The sequence below is a fragment of the Megachile rotundata genome, chromosome 9, assembly GCF_050947335.1.
Source record: "Megachile rotundata isolate GNS110a chromosome 9, iyMegRotu1, whole genome shotgun sequence".
Taxonomy (NCBI): Eukaryota; Metazoa; Arthropoda; class Insecta; order Hymenoptera; family Megachilidae; genus Megachile; species Megachile rotundata.
In genome coordinates this window covers 18,065,787-18,089,107 of record NC_134991.1, presented here as the reverse complement: position 1 = coordinate 18,089,107, position 23,321 = coordinate 18,065,787, and the positions used below count along the sequence as shown (strand labels likewise).

General features: G+C 45.6%; 1 protein-coding gene and 1 long non-coding RNA gene across 3 annotated transcripts in view; both read left to right on the top strand.

The window, feature by feature from the left end:
- Positions 1-23,321, top strand: part of ft (cadherin-related tumor suppressor fat) — a 51,175-nt gene that overhangs the window by 7,873 nt on the left and 19,981 nt on the right. The window lies entirely within an intron of this gene.
- Positions 3,665-22,140, top strand: LOC143265141 (uncharacterized). Its single transcript, XR_013039322.1, has 2 exons — positions 3,665-4,522; positions 4,559-22,140. It is a non-coding gene; the product is annotated as an uncharacterized LOC143265141 (long non-coding RNA).

Genomic DNA, 23,321 nt, shown 5'->3' with positions numbered 1-23,321 from the left:
TTGTCGAGCGGATTCCTCTTTCCTCTTGGCATGCGCGTTCCTTCGCTTATTTCTTTCGAACGGAAACCGTCCTGCGTTTCGATCCACCTACGTACCTTTCTTCCCCTTAAAAACCTCTGCTCTTATCTATCTTCTCCGTTCGAGACGCGGCTGTTTATCGATTTCTCGTTATTCGATCGCTTTCGCGAGATCCGGCGAAAGCCGCTCGACCAGGAAACTCGTACACGGTTATATCGGTATCGGTAACGAAATTATGTTATTCGTTAAACGTCGGAAGAAGAACCATCGGAAGAATTAGTCGTAAAACTGTAACGCGAACAAGACTAAAATTCATCGAAACGGTTTAAATAGTTGGTTAATTACGCGCGCTAATCGAGTAGAAGCGTAATCTTGAGAACGGCGTAGGGGAGCATAGAGGTACGTATCTCGTTTTGGAAGGGCACGTGTTCACGGCGAAGCATCGCTCGTTGATAAGTGGGGAAAAGCGAAAGGGGGAAAGAGAGAAAGAAGAACTAGCAGGTACGCGGTTTCGAGTGGGAGTGGGAGAGAATAAACGACAAGACGAACCGCGTGCCAGGAAATCAAGCTGGATTCGAGACCGAGGTTGGCTGACTGCCTCTCTGCCGGAGGTTCAGAACTCGAGAAAAACTTGATCTCGAGTGAACGCATACAAACAGCCCGGACGTAGGTAAAAGTCGGTCCCATCTTAGCTCGTTGCGCGACCGCTGCAGTTGTCGTTGCTGCTTCTCCCTTCTCGTTTCGTTTCGTTCCTGTCCTCTTCGTCGTTTGGTCCCTGCTTCTATCGCTCTCTGTGGGATCTGTCACTGTTCGGGAACCGACCGCGCTTCGAACGTTTTTGTCGCTGACCCTTCTCTTTCTCCTCCTCGCCCTCTTCTTATTCTTATTCTTATTCTTATTCTTCTTCGCTTTCTATTTCTTTCTATTTCTAGTATTCGTTCGAGTATGTCATGCCCGGGCACCGACTTCGTACTACGGAGCTTTTTAATAAGCGTATACATTCTTTGTCGAAATAATCTGGAAACGTTGGATTTTTCGAAATTTCTCTCGGTGTCAGCTCCGAGAAGAGGAAATTCTTTTAAAACGCTATCGCGTCGGGACAAGTATGGCTTTTCCGGGGACAAATTAACAGGATCCGATTCCACGTTGACTCTAACACGGTGGTTGGTGGTGTCGTTTGCTCGGCTCGTCGCTCGCTGGCCCTTCGATTGACGAATTTCATTAGCGCGTTACGTATCTCTCTCTCTCTCTATGTACATTGTATACCTATTAGGAACCGACGAGACGAGAAAGGAGAATTGTTTTTGACCGGGTACCAAGCATTCGTTAGAATCGCGACGTTAATGGACTTAATTACCGATATTAAACGAGAATCGCCTAATTCGTATTCGTAATACGGTGTTGTTAACACGATGTTGTAATTGTTGTGGGCGTGCGACGAAACGAATTAACGAGAAATAACGTAAAGTATCGAAGGATCTGTACGATCGAACACTGTTTTCAGAAAGACTTGATCAGTAGGAACGACGTTGCAGTTGCAACCTTTCTCTATTGCCGATCGAACGCGATCGGTTTTACTAAAATCTTTTCTCTATCCGAGTACTCTGGACAAAGTTTCGCCACGATCGTCTCGAGTATGGCTCGCGATACGGTTAACGATCGACGATCGAAAGTCTCTCGACTAATAGCTGATCCAGATAGAGTCGTCAGGATTCGAAGACGTCGAGCCTCGCGAACGACGAACGACCCTAGAAAAGTTTCGATTTCGTACGCGAACACGATAATGATGGAATGCAAGGAGGTAGGAATGATAAAGGACGTAGGAAATACGGATATAAATAAAGCGAGGGGCACGGCGTTTGATTTAAGAAAGTGGCTTTAACGCGATCTTGATGTATGGCCGTTGCGGTGCACGAACGGCAAACCCACACGCGTTCGCGAGCCCGTGGCTGGCTCCCGAGTTTTCGCCGGCGCGGCGCGTTCTCGGTTCAAGCGAAATGTCTTGTTTTATCGTTACTTGCGTCTACAACCTACATTACACATACATACGTATCTACGTATAAAGTTTCGATCGAAGCGTTTAAAACTGCATCGAAGGATCCGGAAGCGGATCGAAAGTTACGATCGCGGCAAATCGAGATCGTTTCGTTTATTAGTCGCGTTTCTGCGAGCGCGGGGGATTCGATCTGCACGAATGCGGTGCGCAGAAAATGATTTACAAGGGCGTATTTATAAAGTTCGTCGCTTTCATTCCGCTCGGTCGATCTTCACGGGGCACGAAATAAAGGAAGCGGGGATGGCACCTTTAATGCTACGCTAATCTTCTTACTTGCTCATCATCATCATCATCATCATCATCTTCTTCTTTTCTCTCTGTTTCGCTCTGCCGTCTCTACCGTCGTTGTTCGTCCCCATGTAATCACAATCGTCATCCTGTTCATTTTTCAACGTCTTCTTTAGAAGGCGCAACGCGAAGAATCGGAACGAAACGACATCTCCCTGGTAGAAATGAAATCTGTGGGCGTGAGGAATTGCGAACACCACGAATTTTCTCTCGCCTCCTTCTTCTTCTTCTTCTACCCTTTCCTTTTCCTCCTTCTTACGCGAATACTTCACCTCTTCTATTCTCTTCTCGATAAGAGAAGAATCGTTGGTTCGCGAGTCGATATCGGTAAAAAATTAGGCACTGCGCGTTTCGTTGATCGAATTACGAGCCCGCAGGGTTACGATCGCCGTTAAGATAAAGGGGACGAGAAAAACGGCGAAATAAGAAGAGAAATTAATCGTAACAGGAACGAGACAATTTCTAAAAGGCCGTTGGTATATACGAGCCGAAGAGAAAGAGGAAGGCGAAAGGAAGAAGGAGAGCGTTACTTAACGAGGGAGGTTTTAAGCTCCGTTCCGCCCGCGCGTTTCTACCAACAGCGAACGATATTTCAAGAGATATGATCCTGGATGAGCTTGCACATTCGAACGAAAGTCGGCGTATCGATATCGCTCGTACGCGCACAGCTATCTAAAGTTTCCGAGGACGAACCGTAAATCGATTAAAAGAAAACGTAGACGGACGATGAGAAAGAGAGAGATCAAAGAGTAGGTAAAATAAAAGAATTTTCTTCTTTTATTACCTTTATTAGTTTTATTATCCGTGTTTATAAACGCGTTTAAATAGCAGGATACTGTGGAAATTGTTATTCGAAATAATTGAAATATTGAAATTGGGCAAAGTTATCGGGCTATCCTAAATATCTTTCGAAAGGGGACGATTCTGGTCAGGTCGCACGGCGATCCATGAGAAGGAACGCATAAGGGCCCATTGAAATATTACTCTTGTTAGTCCTGTGGAAATGTCACCTTAGAATACTCGCAGCAGGAACCAATGGCAACCTCGAGATTCGTCTATTGAAACGATCGCGGTTGCGGACGAGAAATAAAAGAGAGGGCGAAATTCCAGAACCGCATACCGTTTCTCTTACGTCCTACGGGACGATCATCCCGTGCCCCGTGGGTATATCTCCTCGATCTTCTTCTTTTCATCCTCTCGTCTCCTTTCTCTTTTCGTCTCGCACGGATCCTTTAAAGAACTTTTTGCCAAAGTTCCTTCTTTTCTAGCCGCACGGTTACCTACGCATTGTTGTTCCTCGTAATCTCTACCTGCTTTTCCGATGTTCCTCGACATTTGACACCGAGCACTCGAGAAAACCAGGTATTCCCAGCGTATAATTTCATAGGTTTTCAACCTGCTGCCGACTCTTTCACGCTTTCCCGGAGATCGATCGACGATTTACCCCGACGACGTTTAACGAATGTCCTTTGTCCTGTTGCTTGTCGGACCCTTGTCCCGTTCTGCTCTTCGTTTCTGTTAACGTCCACGGCTGACGAATATTTTTCGGTATTCCACCGTTCCTTCCTTCCAATATGGTCGCGACAGGAGGTTATCTAGATAGAAACTTTTCGTCGGTGGAGCGACAGAGCGGCATGCGACAAAAATGCAACAAACGAATAGCGTAGAAACTAGATTCGAAGAGGACCGTGTACTCGAAACGATCTTACGAACTTACAAATTAATACTCGTTCCTATCGTCTATGTTTTTACCGCGAAATCGGCCACTTTTTAGCCGACCTGCTATTTACCAGTGTAACTGCATCAATTTAAAGCGTTCGACGGAAAGCGACGTAAGAAACGGCAACGAGCCTGATCCGTGGAAGATTATGGGCATTATTCAATTATGACATCATTAAGGACCTTGTTGCGCATTTAGGACGTTTTATCGTGTGCCCGGTGTTCTTCTGGACCTCGTAAAAGTGGTCTGAAATTACGCTGGACCGACGAATATACCGGCAAATACTACTTATAACATATATACGATTTCGTACCTACTTACGAACGCGTTACGGTATTAAAGAAGTAAGCGGCGAATCTTTTCGCGCGCTTTCGAACGTTATCCGACGTCGATTTCCAATCGTTTTCGTATCGATCGAGAAAAAGAAGAACGACTAGAAGGTGTTTAATGGATATTCGATCTTACGATATCCGAAGGTGTTATATTTCACCGCGAAATGGAAAGTAGCGAATAGAAAAAAAAAAAACAAATATTTGCAAATGGATCGTAGGATAGAAGAAGACGCACGAGCTTCGAGGGAACCGTCGTCGAGTAGTTGGTTGGTGGGTAAAGTAAGCGTGAGAGTCGGTTTGAAAACGTTCGAACCGTATCTGACGGTCATTAGCGAGCGTGCGCTTCTGAGCCGCGAGATAAAAAGCGGAGGACCAACCAAGTAGTATTTTACCGGGGACATAGTCCCGAGGAATGATCACTATGCGAAGGTCAACCGATTATGAAAAGATACAAGCTTTCGAGGAATCCTTCTCTCTTCTTCTTCTTCTTCTTCTTCTCTTTTGTGCCTTTCGATTTTTCGCGTAAAATCGACGTTTCTCGGAAGACCCGCATCCTCTTTTGGAGAATGGCTCGTTCGATATAACGTATATATCGTCGTCTCGATTCGCTACGATATTACCATCCTTAGCGAAAAGGTGGATTCGAACGAGGACACGGTTGGGATTAAACCAAATATATTTCTGGTATTTTTCAACAGACCGATAGCTGCTAATTGGGAATTTCTACGCGTTTTGTCACGCGTTAGGCGAAAAGATCGTTACGTGTCCACGACGCGCGAAGAAAGGGACGCGAAGGAAAGAAGAAATAAGAAAGAAAACTCTTTCCAACGAGTGGAAAAGGAAAGAGGAATAGTAGAAGAGAAAAGTTAGTCTCCCTCGTTCGAGGCCTCTTCTCTTTTCCCGAGTCCACCGATCGCATCCTTCGTTTCCTTGTCTTTCTCTTGCCAGAAGGCTGCACCTTTCGGTATTAGTCTACCTTGCAGCACGCAGGATACTCTTGTCGATCCTCTTCTCGCTTCATCCTACGCGCTTGCTCGCTCTTACGCTCTTCCTGTTCGTCCTTTTCATCTCGCCCATTTCTCTTCTCGCTCTTCGTTTAACGCACCGCCGTTACCGGAACGTTCTCTCTTCCTTTTACGCTGTTGCATTCTTCGTTGCGCATTCTTAGCCATCTTCCTTCTCTCCTTCTTCTTCTCCTTCCATTTCGCGCTTTCGCTCGGTCGTTCCACGATGTTTCTTTCTCGGTGTTCCCTCGACACTCTGTGTTCGCGTTGTTCTTCCGTCCGAAGCGCGATACCTCGAAACGTCTCGCCGGTTCTTACGCTCCTTAAAAGATCCGTCAACGTATTTCGACGTGTTCGATTAGTGATCTACGAAAATACTTTCTATTTGACTTTGCTAGTCCACGTCCGGTCGAAAGGAAGGAGGTTGGCAAGAGTGCTCGCACCCTCGACAAGGATGCCTTCTTTCTGCTGGCTCGATGGCCAACGGGCTCCTTATCTTATGCAGAAAGCTGGTGCGGAACCCACCGGACCCCTTTCGAAGCCTCCGCATGACATTAATTTTGAAATATTATTTCTTCAACGCCCTCTCTTTTCTTTACTCTTCTTCTTTCTACACCGATCTTTCTCTCATTTTTCTCTTTTCATCTTCGTCGCGAAAATCGGAAAATTTCGGAAAATTCACCTCGATCTCGACGGAACTCTCAACGTTGACTCGTGAAAACGTATCGATAACCGATCTTACACTGTCTCGTGAAAAAAAAAAAAAAAAAAAAATAGATTGACCCGGTATAAACGCTGAGGCAGACTTAATCGAAAATAAAAATTGATAAAAACGTTTGGTCATCCAATTCTGGCCCGGACGAAAAATAAAGTAATAAAGATCCGTCGAGAGAATTAAATGTGTCCGCGTCCTCGATGATCGGACACGAGGAGCAGATATGTACGTCGCCGATATCGAAGAAGAGAAACAAGAAGAAGACAGAAAAGAAAGAAAGAAAGGAACGGTTGTAGAATTCTTGAAAGGAACCGCGACTCGACGATTAAAGAGTTACACGAGTTAAAGAGAAACAAAAATATTGCATTTTCCTTCTCCCGGATTAATTTTCCGTTAAGAAACAAGAATGGTAACGCTGTTCGAAACGTACAGTGTCTCTAGATGTAATTAGATAGAGAGCGTTCGAGCGATCGAACGGATAGTATTTGTTCGTCATCGGTGGTCTTCTCCTTTACGACTTTTAATTCCGTTTCGATGACGGTTACAGTCATCCTGTAGAAAGAAAAGTCATCCTGGGTGGTAATCGATAAATTTTCATAGGTTTCGTGGCCGAAATGGTAGGATTGTGACGTAGAGTGGCGTCGCATGCGAGCGAGTTCATTTTAATACAATGCGATTGAAATATCCGTGTTGGCGCGTTCTCTCAGCCGCGAAATTCCGTGTCCTCTGCTCTAAGCGAGAATCCCAGAGTGCGCAACGATGGAAGACATCGATGCCTGGGAAATTTGCCACGCGACGCGGCCTCGACCGAATCGACCTCCTCCGTATTCCTGGTATTCCATCCAGTTTCGTCTATGTATGTATACCGAATTCGTTCGACAACGTTTCTTCATAGTTATTCGTCTCGGGAAGGTACGCGGTTTCGAACGAAGCAACGGAAGAAAAGATTTTTTAATAGAGCGCGTCGCCGTCTGTCGAATATCCTTTAGCCATCCGCTTAAGCTGTAAGGGGTTAATACTCGGAGGAGGAGGAGGAGGAGGAGGAGGAGGTTAAAAATGAACTTGGACCGTGTCGCGTGTCGTCCGGTCCGCTTAATTTCCAGTAAATGGACCATTGTATTGAAATATTCGAAAACGTTTCGTGGAAGCATTCTTTCTCCCTCCGTTTTGTCCAAGAATACTCTCTTCCCGAACGTATAATTCTCTGTCCCGAGTATCGTAACGGCAAACGCTTGTAAAACTTCTTCGGGAGGAGAATCGACCTCCCAACGATACCTAACGAGCTATCTTGCTCGAATTACTCGACACCCTCGACAAAATTCGATCGGTGCTCGCTTTAAATACGCGATCGTTGTCGGTTTCTTTTTTTACGCGGAATCTTGCAAATTCTAATTCCGTAAGATCTCTCTCCCTAATACGGAATAAGTAATCGATTACTGATTTTCTGTGCTCGTTATCCTTGAATCGTTACGCTACAGGTGGGATAAGACGGTAAGAAAAAAGAAAGTATAAGGAACGTTAACCCGTAGACTATTATCGGTATGCCAGTGTCGCTGTTACAGCCACGAGTTGTTTGGAAGGAAAGAAAAAGGTGGTTGGTGTAAAAAGGGGAGGAACGAGAAGAAGGGCGTGCAAGGGCAGAGAGAGAGTAACGGTACGAAAAATCAGTCGCGTACCGCGACGAGGACGCGTTTCGAGCCCTCGAGAGACAACCAAATGCTCTTCGAGATTTTCGTTAAAGGAAGATAACGGGCGGGTACGAAACGGCAAGGTAACGTAATGTAAGGCACGCAGTCGCTCACACAACGATCCCAGTAATGTACACGTACGTGAGATCGAGGGCGTGGGGCCCCTGGGCTTCACTGCTGCCAGAAGGGGACTTATATATACCGAGGCACAGCCAGTCGGCTTATCGGGCATACATCCTCGCTCGCAGATTAGCATAATGTCTGCTGCAATGCGTAGGTACTCTTCTCCCTTCTCTCTTCACCGTTCGCCTCCTCTCCGCCTCGTTCTTTCTCACCCCTGCTACCTTGCTCTTCCTCTTTACCTTCTCCCCCCTGCTACCTTCTTATCCTTTTATTCCCTTTTCTTCTCTTTACTTCGTTTCTCTTCTCTTCTTCTCTTTCGAACAAGCTCGCGTCTCCTTTAGCCGACTCTCGAGTCAAGCACCATCCTCGTCACCGTCGCAGGCAACAGCCTCGTTCTACGGTATAGTTTCTAGACATCCGAGGAAGCAACGACGATAAGACGATAAGAACAACAACTAGCGCAATTAATAATCGTGATAATAATAATGATTATTTCGTCGACGAGCGTATTTCGATCGTTAGAGAAACGATCGCGAGTTCGTGAGCGGAAAATCTAGAGACAAGTTCGAAAGCAACGGCGCGACGCCGAGGGTATCGAGATCGAGTCGGATTCCAGCGGTTAACTGTAGCGGTTTGCCCTAGTGAGAGCGCAGAGTGTACAGTGTACAGCAACAATACGTATCGCGAGAGGGTGAGGGTGAGAGCGAGGATGACGGTGGAACGCCAACGGGTTACGAGGGCCGAGATGCAACAGAGAACCTCGCTGCCACTGCTATTATGGCCAATAATTCATTGAGTGACTGTCAGGCCCTCCGCCGACCAGCGTACCTCGGCGCAGATCGGCGCGGTTCGGTGCAGTTCGGTGCAGCCTCGGTACTGGCGCACCCCTCGTCTTTGCGTTGCACCTTCGCCGTTGCTCCTCCGCGTTCTACGCGTTCTACGCGATCTACTGCCGCGTGGTGAAAATACTCGCTCGACCGCCAAACCCATATTATCATTAACTAATATGTAGATATCGGTTATGATCTTACAGCCTCGTCTGATCGATGAGACTGCCGCGTATTATTGTTTTTTCTTGCTCGTCTTATTTTTATCGACTCTACGTATATTCGATTAAACGCCGCTTGCAAAGTACTCGAGACGAGCATCGTGGCGTAATGTAGCTACGCGAGTAGAACGAGAGCGTCATTGATCAGACAACGAGCCAAAGTATTACTGCTTCTACTTCTACGGATAAATCGTGCGCGTTCGCGATACCGAGTGTATACGTATATCTAAAAGCCTAAATTTCTATATCGCTGTATCCCTGGATTCTCGTATCTCGAATTCTGCATTCCTCCTCGTTAACGAACAGAAGTTTCGTATTAAAAACTTTCTGAAAGTTTCCAATAAATATTGAAAAATGAAAGTACCGAGTTTTTATATACTATATATTCTTCTAGCGGCGACGTATCGCGTTATATCGCGTCGCGCTGTGTCGCGGAAAAATCAAATTCTCCGATCGAGTGGTGCCTGTAAGAGGGCTAGAGGGTAGAAGGTAAAAGGGAGAAGGAACACGATGCAGAAGCGTTTCGAAAGGTGAACAGGGAGAAAGAGGGAGAGAGATGGATAGATAGATAGATAGAGAGGAAGAGGGAGATCGGACAGCAAGAGCATGGAGAGGCGAAGAGAGGACAGGGGGATAATTGCAGAAGGGCCTTCCTCGCGTTGCTCTTGCAAAGAAGTCTTAAGACGAGATAAGGCCCTGGCGATAACGATTGAGCCCCGCGGGAACTCTTGCCTACGTGTTACACGCACACGCGCATACGCGCACACGCACCGTCGAAAACACGCTCGATGCTCGCGCCCGATGTCGGATTTAGAGACTGTACTCACACGTGGCATACGTAAAGATACTTACAGTCGCTTCTATCCGAAGGATATTTCGATTCAAATTTTTATCGACGTATCGTTGTTGGCCATCGATAACGGCGCGAATCTGACATTTTCCCAAATTACCGGAAAGGAACTGGAGTCGCTTTAATTCAAAGCCGAACGATTCAAGAAATTATTATCGTTGTAAAGATGATAAATTGACTAATGACAAATGCTAGTTTGCGGCTTTACGTTCGAGTGATCGAATATTGACTGTACGAGCGCGCGCGTGTGCGTCTTGTCTCTTTTTCTGTTCGGTGTTCAAAAAAATGCGTATGGTGTAGAGCGACCGAGAGAAAGCGAAAAAAACAAAAGAAAATCGTTCGAGTACGAGCACCGTTCGCCTGTAACGCTCACCGATGACTCGAGCGGTACCTCGCTCGAGAAAGAATTCCTCCAGGGAAAAATTGTTCGCGTCAATTAATAACTAACAGCGTTATCGAGCGCGGTAGATGTATAGATGAATAGATGGAAAATATTTGTATGATCGAATCGTGCGCTGCTGGGGTGTCGTTGTTAACGACAAAACGATGCTTTATATCGGTTGCGCGATAAATTTCGTATTGTAGAAATCACGACACGATTCCAGCGAACAGCGAAACACGCGAAATCGGCGAAAGAAAAATCCTTACGCGGTTTTAATCCGGACGACTCGTGGTCGTTTCTCGAAACTCTTCTTACGGCTCGATTTATGTCGTCGACTCTCCGATTACGATCAGCCGGAATGAAACTTTGTACGGAATTCCTGATCGTTTCGTGAAACCGAAAGAAAAAGAAGAGAACTGTCGTCCTTTCGCGAGATACGCGAAATTCGACCGCGTCATTGATATTTCCGCTTGAAATGTCCTATTTATGCGAATCAAGATCGCGTTTGAAAAGTTTAGTCGAAACGAAGAAGAAGAAGGAATAGAAAATTTCGTTCGGATTGTAGGATCGAGAATCCGTGAATGAAAGCATCGAAATGGAATAGAACGAAGAGGGCGGAGCTGGCGCGGCTACCTTCGTTTCTTTCTTTCTTCTTCTCCTGTCTTTTCTTTTTCTTTTTCCTCCTTTTTCTCCCAGGTCTTTTAATTGTATCGAAAACATAGGTATTCGATCGTGTAAACACGTGTCGATTCTTTTTTTCCTTCTAACTAGTTATTTCGCATCGTATTCCTCGAGCGTGTTGTCATCGTTTTCCATAGGTCTCGTGTCGCTTCTTTCGGACAGTCGGAATCTCGTTGTAGAATCGGAAAAAAAAATGTTGGCCGTTTTGACAGGGTGGCAAAGCGATTCTATCGGGTGTACCGTCGATTTAAAAATATAGTCTCGCGGAGAAAAAGAAGACGAGTTGTCAAGAGAGTCCCCGTTAGCCCGCGACGCGATCGCGAGAAGAGATTCACCGTAGCCCGTATCGTCTCGGCTCGAAACGAGGCGCGACATTCCGCGATACGGTTGTACGCGGAACGCGGAACGTCCCAGGAAGAAACGAGCGGAATATTAATCGAGCAGCCACGCGCGGACAAAGATAGACTCCGTTCGAGGCGAATTTCTTCTCCCGAAGAGATCGACTCGACTCTAGCGGAACGATTTCTTGTCGAGACTCGACGCAGCTAAATGGACGCGACCACGACGATTTCTCCTTCTCTAAGAGCCCGTTTCACCGAATTCGATATATTCGCTACGATTTCTTCTCCGGCAAACATCGACTACCTCGAACAGAGTCGATCCTCGGATCAGTGGAGAGAAAGCATCGTTTAATGCTCGTATACGAAGTCTGTCGCGTTACGCGGAGCATTACGTATATCGCGTTACTAGCAGTGGCTGGCAATAGTCGGCGTACGTAGGTGTAAGGATCGTGATGGACGCGAGAGAAGAAGAGAGGTCGCGATGACGATCTAGACAGGACACGGAATGCCAGGGAGCTAGGGACCCTTTTCTTCTCTCTTTCGTAAAGGATCGAACGTTACGCGTTTGGATTTAAAGGACGACTTTACGGCCCACCACGCATCGCATCGGCTGTAAAACCAACTTTATATCCGAGTTCAAACTGTAAATCAACGTTTCTACGTCTCTACCTTTTATACGAATTCTCCTCTTTCTCGAACGGTCGATTATTTTCGATCTTTCTCCGCTCGACTACGATACTAAAAAACTGATTTATTAAACGTCCTTCGCCAACTCGGAGGACGCGAGATTTTTTCCACGCGGAAACAACTCGAGTGAAAGTTTCGTCGCGATATCGGCGATAAATCGTTAATAAATTACGGTTCGCGGATAACTAATATAGCCATCGAACTAATATAGCCACCTTTGAAAATGTACGCTTTACGCGCGCGTACCCCGGCATAATACGAGTAACGCGTGGTATTTCGCGTAAATACGTTAAGAAAGGGAAATAAGATCCGAAAAGGGATAAGAAGAAAAGAAGAATGTCGATTCGCGAGGGAGGTAAAAGCGGTACGAAAAAGAGTGTCAGCGAGCAAAAGACGGTTAAAAAGGGGGAGCATAGAGAATACCCTGATTAATAAAGGCCCCACTTCGAAGGTCATCCAGCGATGGACCGTGAGGAATACTTTTGTACAGGCATGAATTAGAGCGTCGCGAGACAAAAAGCTCTTTCTCTCCCTCTCTGTTCGAAGAGTAAATGTGCAATCGGTATAATGCCGGTTGTAAGCATTGTGTGTTGGCTCCTATGAGAATTTCTGCGTTAGAAGAAAAAAGGAAACGAATTCTGTTGGTACGGCTAATTGTTCGGGAGCGTGGTAGCAGTGTATCGAATATCGTTCGCTGGACACGAGACATTATTTCTTCCTTCGAAGAGTCTTAGACGGATTAGCTATTAAGTTCGCCGTATTAACGACGATTCGGTCGAATTAATTATTCCAGCCGAACAGTTATTACCGTCCGAAATGGTGTTTTACAAATTCGCGCGATTCCCAGCCAACGTCGCGTTTAGATTGGCCGGGTTAACGGGCTGTCGTAAAGTAAAAAACGTCCACGACAATACGGTGATATAACGTTCGGTTGTAAACGGCGAGAGCAGAGGAGGTATCGATGCTGGTTTTTACAAGCGTTCAACGTCCCTCCCGTACGCGTTTCTTCTTCGTTTTTACAAGCGTCGCGTCGACCGGTAACGCTCGATGATAGTAGAAACATCGCAGATACCGGTACTTGCTTGGACCTAGAATATTTACGAGTTCGTTTTATCACATAAAACGACGCTAAAATTCATTACTTTGCACGTAATTAGGAGGACGATTTATGTACTGCACTAACCGATTCTTTGGCCACAGCCAACTTTTAGTTAAACAAACATTAATATTGATCTTGTTAATTTTTCAATCGTTTCGTAGAAACGTTGCAAATACAAAAAGAAAAAGAGCGGAGGCGACTGTTGCTCGAGGTAGGTTTACTCGCTGACGAGGAAGAAGGAGGCATAGGTAGTTTGGCGAACGCGAAGCGACAACCTCGATGGCTGGCATCGCGGATCGTTTTCCAAGGACTATGTCTGCATTGCCGGTTCCACGAGGTCACCTTCCTCGGCTTATGCCTCTTCCAGCTCTGAAAAGAGTCTCGCAAACAATGCTAGTCCGCGCCTGCTATACGGCCTGTCTCGTTCATCATCCACCACCTTCGATATTTCCATTCAAAGTTAATATTACCTTTTATTATATATACATACCTGTATATATAATGTATACGATTGTTGTTTCGATAAATCGAACTAAAAGTATCGCGGTTCGAAAGAAATTAGTTTCGAGGAAATTGGGTCTACTGACACCGAACTGTATCGAACTATATCGAACGATTAATCTGGTCGCAGTCTGTGTTCTTTTTTAAGAGCATCGCGATATTTCTTAAGACGGTAGCCGTTCGAGCAGGATCTTAATGCGTTCGGTAGGCCGTAAAGTGTACCTTAATTTTTCTACTATCCGTCGTTCCGCCGCTCCACGCCGTGCCGGTCCTTAACTTTCTCCATCGAAGCAAAGTGTAGCACTACGTTAAAAGCATAATAGCACCGGCGCCGTTATTATGATATGATAATCACATAGTGCCGAACATCGAGGAATTTGCTCGTTCCTTCTTAGTCGTTTCATCGATCGTTCGTCCTCTCGCGATACGCTTCTAACTCGAAAACTTTTCTTTCCGCGATAATAATTACGATTACAACGGAAAGCGATCGTTCCGTTCGCACGAGACCTTCCTGTACGCTGCAAACATATCCGCTACGATTATCTAAATAATAATAACTGCTACGAGGATTATCGTACGGTCGTGCGTGGCTGCGACGGAGAAGAAATATAAAGCGATCGCAAATAAGGTTGATCCATTTTTTCGATCGTAAACGCGTATTCCGAACGAATAAAACGGTAGGTATTTAGTCGTCCAGTTAATCTCCTATAGATTAGATTAGACGAATTCTTCCGTAATCGGAAGTAAGGGTATCGCGAACCTTTACTTTTACCTCGAACTTTTAACTTTCGACCGATCCTCTGTTCGATAAGAAAAATTCAACGTTCTTTTTTCTTTCGCGTAACGGTAACGCTATACCTACATGACTATCGTTCAGGCGATACAAATGGAACATTCAGTACTTGACCTTCGATTATCATTCCGTCCTTTCTAATGTCCCCACCTGGTTCGCTCCGAATAAACCACCTAACCGCGTATTATCGCGGTTTAGAAAGCGGCGCCACGGAAAACCGATATTTTTCCCTCGCTTTATTCTCTTACCTCCGCGTTTTGATCGATCGATCGTTGCTAGCTAACTTTATAGTTATATCTTTGTGATAAGCAGCGAAAATTATCCCGTGAAACATCTAAAGCGTAGATACAATAACGGATAATAAATAGGATAATAGAAAGTTAGTTTAGAATTAAGAGGAAGAGAGTCGAGAGGTATAACCGAACATTTCTACGAAGTAGATAAGAAGAAGAAGAGAAGGTTAAGGTAAAAAAACATTCGACCGGTTTTACACGCGCCACTCGGTAGAAGGAAAAATCGATAAAAAACAGTTCGATCAGGCAAGAACAGAAGAGAAACATCAAATTCTACCCCTGGATGGAAAATAAAGGAAGAAGAGAGAGGAATTAAACGCGTCCGTGACGATCGGACACGAGAAGACGTAGATACGTCGTCGATATCGAGGAAGGAGACGATGCGTATAAAAGAAGAAAGACAAGAAGACGAAGAAGGAAAGAGAGAGAGAGAGAAAGAAAGAAAGAAAGGAGGAAGGATGGAAGAAAGGAAGGAAAGAAAGAAAGAATGGTTGAAATTCTTTGAAGGATCGCGGTACCTATGCCGAGACATTCCAGCGTAATCTATTCGTCCACTTTAAATCTCGATATTTTGGACGATACGCAGCTACGGTGGCTCGTCGATCAATTTAAAACGAAACGACCGGCCTCGAACACCAACGGAGGAGAGAAGCGTATATACTCCTCTTCTGTCTCGGGACCAAAGTCTCGCTCGTGAACCGACTTTCAAGCATGCGAAGCGAGAGGAACAGCCGCACGAAGCCTACGGCTAGCATCACGGGAACCAGAATGCTTCGTTTCAGACTCTTTCTCTCCCTTATTCTTCCTCTTCTTCCTCCTTGTTCGCGGCATCCTCCTCTTCCTCTTCTTCTTCTTCTTCTTCTTCCTCCTCTCTTTCTTAAAGGAGAGTCTCGAAGAATATCGAGCCTCGAAGAAGCGAGTCTTAAAGCGTGTGGACCTCGAGTCTCAAGCTGAGAGGAGGTTGAATTCCACACTCTATAGCTTTTATATTGCCTTTGACTATGCGAGCCGTTGGCTACGAGCGACACGCGAGTTCGTGCAACTTCTCTTCGCTTCTCTTCTCTTCCCGGCTCTCGATTCCCTTCTCGTCTTCTCTCTTCTCTTTGTTCGTCTTGTAATCTGGTTATATACGTGTACGTTTGCGAGTGTGATTTCCTTCTCCGCACCCGCGGACAGCCAACATTTAATTATGCATCTCACCGATGCTGACAGCCTGAATTTCGTGTGCTGTATTTCGTACGGTGAATCTTGAAAGCTACGCGGCGCTGTTGGTGATTATAAAACTGTTGGCGAATATATGTACTTTTTCCCATCCCGTCAGATTTTCTATTTTTATTTTTCTCCTCGACACCCTTTGCTACCCGCTTTAACCTCTTCATTTTTAATCGCGCCGTTTTTTCCACGATTTTATTTCGTTCTTACGATTCCGATACAATTACTTCGAGCAAACCAGACCTCCCGTGTAGACGTACTAACCTTTATAACCTATTCACCGCTGATTGTTAGGCTAATTGTTAGGCTAATCGGTAAGAGTCCTCCAGCTAAGAGAATAAAGTGGTTAATCAAGAGACCGAAATTATAACGCGATGTTATATTAGAAGGCAAATGGATGTAACGTACTAGGTAGATGTATCGTAGATCTTGATACGCGCGATGTTAATGGTTTCGCGCGCGATATCTTGCCCGTATCGAGATTCGATGAAAATTTATTCGTGCTTCTTTCGTCGTTCGATCGAGGTCGAACGAGGTCGAACGAGGTCGAACGAGGTCGAACGAGGTCGAGCGATTCTTTGCCTTTTTCTTTCAACCTACTCGCGTGATTTGTAACGAGGAAACGCTCGCGGTTAAGAGGACCGCTTTAAATCTGTTATGAATGAAAGCGAATCGTTAGGTACCTACTTACGTACCTATATAACCGCGTCACGAACAAATCGTATTATTCCGCCTACGATTCGATCGATACGGTTCGAGGCGCGGTGCTTTCAATGGACCTTAGATCGTTCAATTTTTTTCCTTCTCTCTTTTTTCGCGTTCGATAGAATCGAATTCCATGTTCCACGCTGTCCTTGACTAGTCAAACTGTTGGCTACGAGCCACGTACGAGTCCGTACAAGTATTCGAAGCCCTTCAACGACGTCGAACGTAAGAAGCCTTCCAGCGCGATCACCGACGGAATTATAAAATACCGTATACGCGTCCACGCACGTTTTCGGTAACAACTTTACTCGACACCGTCGATGAATATCGTTATTCCGGGGCTGATCTTTTCCATAAAAAAAAAATCCTAACGAATAATTCCGTCGACAAGAAGATTCCGAACTCTTGGAACAAGCGCGTTTCCACGGATTAGAATAGCATAAAGTAGCATAGAGCAGAGTAGAAGCGAGAAAAGCGGGAGACAAAAGACGCGTACGGATGTTGTCGAAGCGACGCGGGACGGAGACGAGTGGAAGCAGAAGGTGGCGGAGGAGGAGATGGAGGAGAAAGAGCAGAGGAGGCAGAGGACAAGGATGTAAATCATAATATGTAAATCCGTGTGATTTCGTTTGAATCCGGCTGGCTCGGATGAGCGGTGCGGCGCGGCGCTTCGAACTGATGGCCACTTGGCGAGAAACTCGAAAAGGCATTCCAAGACCGAGCGCGCCTCTTTCGGCTCCTCTTCTCGTCGGAAAGTTCGCCCCGTCTTTTGAACGCGCGTCGCTCGCATCCTCGGCGTCGTCTTTCACCGGCAAATTTTCACTTGGACGGTGTGTAGCAACAATTATCGGGCTGAACGTTTTCGAAGCGCTAACACGGACGTTTTATCGATTAAACTTTGTTTCTCCGAAGGCTGAACAACGGATCCGAAGAGTATTATAAATAATTTCCTGGAACCGATTACCTGAGAGGATAAGTTCGCACGATGCGCTCGGACAAGAAGATCCGTTTAGATTACTTGTTTCACCGATCAAACGAATCGGTAAATAATCGTTCGACGATTAACGGGAACGAGGAAAATCGTGTCCAACGACACGAATAACAGTAACTTATTATGTAATAAACATAATATTATTCCGACTTCCACTCTGCTCTCTGCATCTTCGCTACTTTTCGACTTTCCACCAGTTTCCGTTTTTATCGATTCCCGGTCGAAATAACAATAAATCGATCGGTAATCTCGAAGAATGTAATATATCACGGAAGTCGATCAGCTTACTCTTGAAACTATCGACCGTGGACTTTAGACGCCATTCTTGGTAGGCTAATTGAGCCGTAGAGATAACCTTTTTTTCATCCTTCGGTTTCGCCTCTGTCTCGATCCCGAACAAGATTACGATCAGATAGTTTCGTCGAGGTCGATCGATTATGGGAAACTTCCGAAAGAGTTTCGACAAAACTCGAACAACGGATAGGAAGAACTCGTCGTTCGCTTCCTTCGAATAAAAAGGATTCGTAGAATTCGTTGCTCGAAGAAATAGGAAGATTCGAGGATAACCCGTACTTAAACCGTGCAAGACGCGTCGTTATCGATAAACGAGAAACGAGAAACGAGAAACGAGAAACGAGAAACGAAAAACGGCAGGTTTACGCGTTCGATCATGGCATAGTTGAAGGATTAAATCGAACCACGGCTAATTTTAGAAAGATCCTGTAGGTGTAGGTATATAATGTCTTTTGAAAACGAACCGTCCTCGTTATCCCGTATTTCATGGCAGGATATCGAAACGTGAAAGTGGCCTGGTTTATCCCCTGGCACGACAAACTCGATACGTATCCTTGGGCCGTCTAACGGCCGACAAGAAGCGAGAATAATGAAGCATAGAACATGGAAACGCGTCTATTCTCCATGGATCACGATTCTAAATATAGACTCGTACTCGTACGAATAAACCGAACGAAATTCCGGAATTATTGTACGCGTTGGTTGACGCATTGGTAATCGGCTAGAGCGGTTGCTCGCGAACAATTGCGCAACCCGACACGCCAACCAACTGGTTATCGAGCACAACCATCGAACCGAATTATCCACTGGATATCACGGAATGTCAATTAACCTTTTACAATAATTTATGCCCGTTAATACGCGCGTATCGATCTAATTGTAGGCGGACATTTACCTTCTCTCTTATCTCCGTTCATGATATCCTAAGAACTAAGAAACTTTCGAGGATTCGTTAGAAATTGGGAAAGCGGTTCGAAAACGAAGAAATAACAATTCTTTCCGTTTGTTTTCGTAAAGGGTGCTGTACGAATCGATAAAAGGTGAACACGTGTCGGGTCTAAGCCGCGAATACACGGCTACGGCTACCCACGTTATTGGAGACGCAGGAAATCGAGGAATGTGCATGTCGGTGCATTATCGCGCAGCCCACAGCCTCCGGGCGAATGCGAGAAACCTACCGAGTACCGTGCCGATATCTACGTACGTACGTGTTGTAGGTATTACAAGGGCGTAGCCGTAAAACGCTCTCGCCTCGAACAATCGTCTCGCCAGCAGACTTATTAGATGACGAGAACAATGCAGCCGCCTCTCGTTCGCCTCTCGAAATCTTTTCTGAAAATTCTACCGTCGATCGATCGACGCGTGGCGTTTTCGAAAAATCCTCCGAGAAAATCATCGATAGCGTCGCGCGATCTGTACGGGTTCTACTCGAAACGGAGGAAGAACACGAAAAAGCGACAGCTCGCATACCAGACATTTTTCCGATAACTACGCATACTATCCTTTCTTCTTCGAGGAGAGGAACATGTTCTACGCGCCTGCACTCTCATATACGCATACGTTGACTGTCGTGCAAGAGTCGTTCGACCGGCGTGGCGCAGCGTGGTCTTTTTGTATTCTCGATCATCTTTCCCCTTCTTTCGCTCCTTTCGCTGTCTCTCCCTCGCTCGGCGACCAGAAGAGGCCGAGTCGCGGCCTAAGAACAGCGGCCTAAGAGAAAGAAAGAACGCGAACGATAAAGCCGAGCAAGAAAGAGAGGATGGAATAAAGCCCTTTTCTCGGGTCAAAGCGACGAAAGTTCGCGAGGAAATTCCTATCGCGAATATCAGTCCGACGAGGACGGGGAGAATCGAGCCACGTGTCCTCCGTATAATTGACGGGACTTTCTCTCGGTAGGAAACGACGTTCCTCGAGAGCCCACCCGGTCAAAGGCTGCTCGCGATTTATCGCGATTCGTTTCTCGGCCGTCCGCTCGCGCGACGATCAAATCGATGAGAATTTGGTTAAGGGACGGTGGTAGTGCCGCGTGGCCATAAGACGGCGCGTAAAGTCGGTGGCGTAACCGGTAGCATCGGCGGTCCTCTTTCAATTAATAACGTGATCATAGGTTGTTAGAGGTTCCTTCGCCAGACAATCCCCACCTCGTCATCCCTTTATCCCTTTTTCTCTCGTTATTCTACTTCCACGCACGTCACACCGCTTACCTTGCACCACCTTTCTTCGCCCGTTCTCATCGCCATCCTTCGTCCTTCCGCTCCACACAGGATCACCCTTTTCTCTCTCTCTCTCTCTCTCTCTCTCTCTCTCTCTCTCTCTCTCTCAGTCCTTTCTTCGTCCTTTCTTCATTCGATTCGATTCGATCCGATTCGACTCGATTCGATTCCATTCGATTCGATTCGATTCGACTCGATTCGATTCCATTCGATTCGATTCGATTCGATTCGATTCGATTCGATTAGATTAGATTCGATTCGATTTGAATTTGATCCAACATTTCCTGCATGTTCCTTTCCTTTTATAAATTATCTTTAAATTCAATTCGTTGGAAGTACATAAATTCGCGATTCGCGATAAACTTCTTTTTCAGAAGTTTTTAACAAAAGACAAAGCGTTGAAACAATTAGTCGACAGATCGATTTATAATTCGACAAACGATTTAGAGATGTACTTAGAAAGGATGTTGTAAAAAGAAGAGAAGAACGAAAGTAGGAGTAAATGGGTATCGTTGTTTTTATTGCGAGAAAAGTGGCGAAAGTATATGGTAAATCTTAATTTACCGATATTTCTTTTCTCTTTCTCTGTCTATAAGCGCATCTCTTCGTTGAAAGGAAGAGGGAAACGACGGTTAGGTAGACGTTCTTTGTACGAGATACGTCTTAACCGCGTGATGGATCATCCTTTACGAAATCTTTTCGATCAACTTTTATTTTTATTTCGCGCGTTCACAGAATTCGTTGAAAATTATATTACAATACCGCTGAAACGAAGAGTAATGAATATCGTTGACCGAGAACGATAAATGCGCGTCACAGCGATCGGGGAAAACATACGATAAGTCGCGAAAATTACATCGGATTTGATCGTTGTTGCTTTCGTAGCGTTTGTGTTCTTCCGTCGATACGGCGAGCGACACTTTTTCTTACGTTCGCTTAGGTTACTGCTGTCAGTATTTTTCTACGTATACATATACATTAGTCTACTTGTTTAGAAGTATTTATTACGAGGAAAGGATTAAGCAGAAATCGGTTTGGAACGTTCGTCGAATGAACCGAAAGGACCGAACGAATAATCGGAAGCGGCTTAACAGTTTTCCCGATAACGAGCGGATCGTTTACGACGCGACAATTGGATTCGATCGATCGTAAAAACGTCGATCTCGATTCGTGTCTTTTCTCCGTCGAAAATCTGTCGCTTAGGTACGGCGCACCTTGTTCGTGGCGTACGCGTACGGGATCCTTGCGACGAACCGCTTTTTTTTCTCTCGATTCGAGGATGCAATTAAACGAAAAAAAAAAGTATACCCATGTACACCGAGAAGCAACGAAGAAGCCATCCAAGTTTCTACCGCGGTCAGTGGTATATACCCTCTCTCTCTTTCTTTCCGTCGTTCTCCCTGCAGATCCGCTTTGTTTTTCTACCCTGTCGTTCCAACCCTACGAAAGGTCTATACGGTACCCTGAAAACGCCCAAAGGATATTGAATTTATACCGGCAGAGGCGCGGCTCTCGGCGAGATGCCTGCGAGAGGCGACCGCAGCTTGTGGGTTAAGTGTCCGTTACAGGAGGAATATGTCACGGAAAGTGGCCGTTCGTTTTTTTATTTGGAATTCGATTTTTTACCCGTTGTCGTACACGGCAAACGGATACTAATAGATAATCGGTAGGCGCGCGGAAACTTTTTAGAAGGATTCTACATAGATAGGGGAGAAAGAGGAAATTCGAGGAAAGAGGTTTTCGACCGGTTCCTCTTCGCGATGTCCATACGGCAGGGTACATCGTTCCGGCTACTTGAGTTTCCTAATTTAACGTGTTTACTATGTTGGCCCTGGCCAAGCGTAAATTAGCATGTTTATCAGGAGGGCAGAGTGTCGCGGAAGAATTTAACATCACCGTTCACGAGTTAATCGTACAGTAACTCGATATATCTTGAATCTTCTACATATACCGGTTGTTAAGAAGTTTCGCGTACAATTCCTTTCACGACTCGTGGCCTCTCGCGGTATGCGAAAATCTCGCGTACGCTCGACCAACGTATCACTCGTAATAAAGATACATACTTACAAGGAGAACACGCGTGTAACTGGTTGCCGTTGGTGGTTGCCGGACGCCGCGCCGCTCGCGCTCGGCGGACGCCGGACGTCGGACGATTGCATAAGAGAGAAGCGATCTGGAGCCGTCCGTGCATAAAGGAAGCTCATTAATACGCGTTACGTCGCGTCGGTGCACCGAGATGATACAGGTTCGTTCAAAATCGAATATCCCGATGCTCGCGTCCGAATGATCGATTCGCTTCGAAAGGAGAATCCTCGTTTTACGTACGTATAACGCGCTCGACTATTCCTAGATGGTACCCGTACAGAAGGAAAAGTAGGCGCTATCGAGTTTTCGAGATCGATTCACGAGCATCGCGCAACTTTCGAACGTATTCCCATAGAGTATAGAGTATAGAGCATAGAGTACCGACAAAGTTAGAAAGGGTAATTCCGTCCCCAACGGCTGGAGACCGAAGACAATAAGACTTATATCTACGGGTCTTACGACTAATAGCTCTGTTTTCTCCTGCCCCCACGACACGACGTTCTCGTCCCTGAACGGGCTCGACTTCACCGTAGATATGTCCACGTCAAAGCAGCCTCGCCGATGAATACTTGCGCTTACGTTCGAGTTAACCTGTCTTTCGATCATTTATAACTTTCTGTCGCACACGTTGCATACGCGCTCTCCTTCTCTCGTCGAGAGAAGCGACGCAACCTCCTTTATGTCGCGTTTCGAACCTTTCTACGATATACGGCTAATTAAAGAATCAACTATTTCGAAAAGCGTTCGATTCGAAAAGATAATTGAACAACGTTCCGTGGTTAATTCACGGTCGACCGTTCTCCTCGTATCCCCTTATTCCGGTAAAAGCTGTAACGACCGCAAAATTTGTCCGCCCGAAACCTTACCAGCCGCAAAAAACCGTCCCAACGACTCGCGACACAAGATTCCGCGTCTGGTTTGCGAAAAAGGAAAAAAAAAAAGAAAGGAAAAGAGTCGAAATAAAAAATAGATGATATCTACAAGGCGAACGATCGAGCCTAATGCATCCTCCATTTACTAAATATCTCTATCTCGCGAGACACCGATAGAAAGACGGAAAAGAAAAAGGAGGAAAAAAGGTAAGAGAAAAATGGAAGAAAAGAAGAAGAAAAAAAAAATAAACTGTCCACCTTGGTCAGAGGGAATTATTAGTAGATATATATCTTATTGTCCCCGGTGGGTATACAGAATTCCGTGGGTTT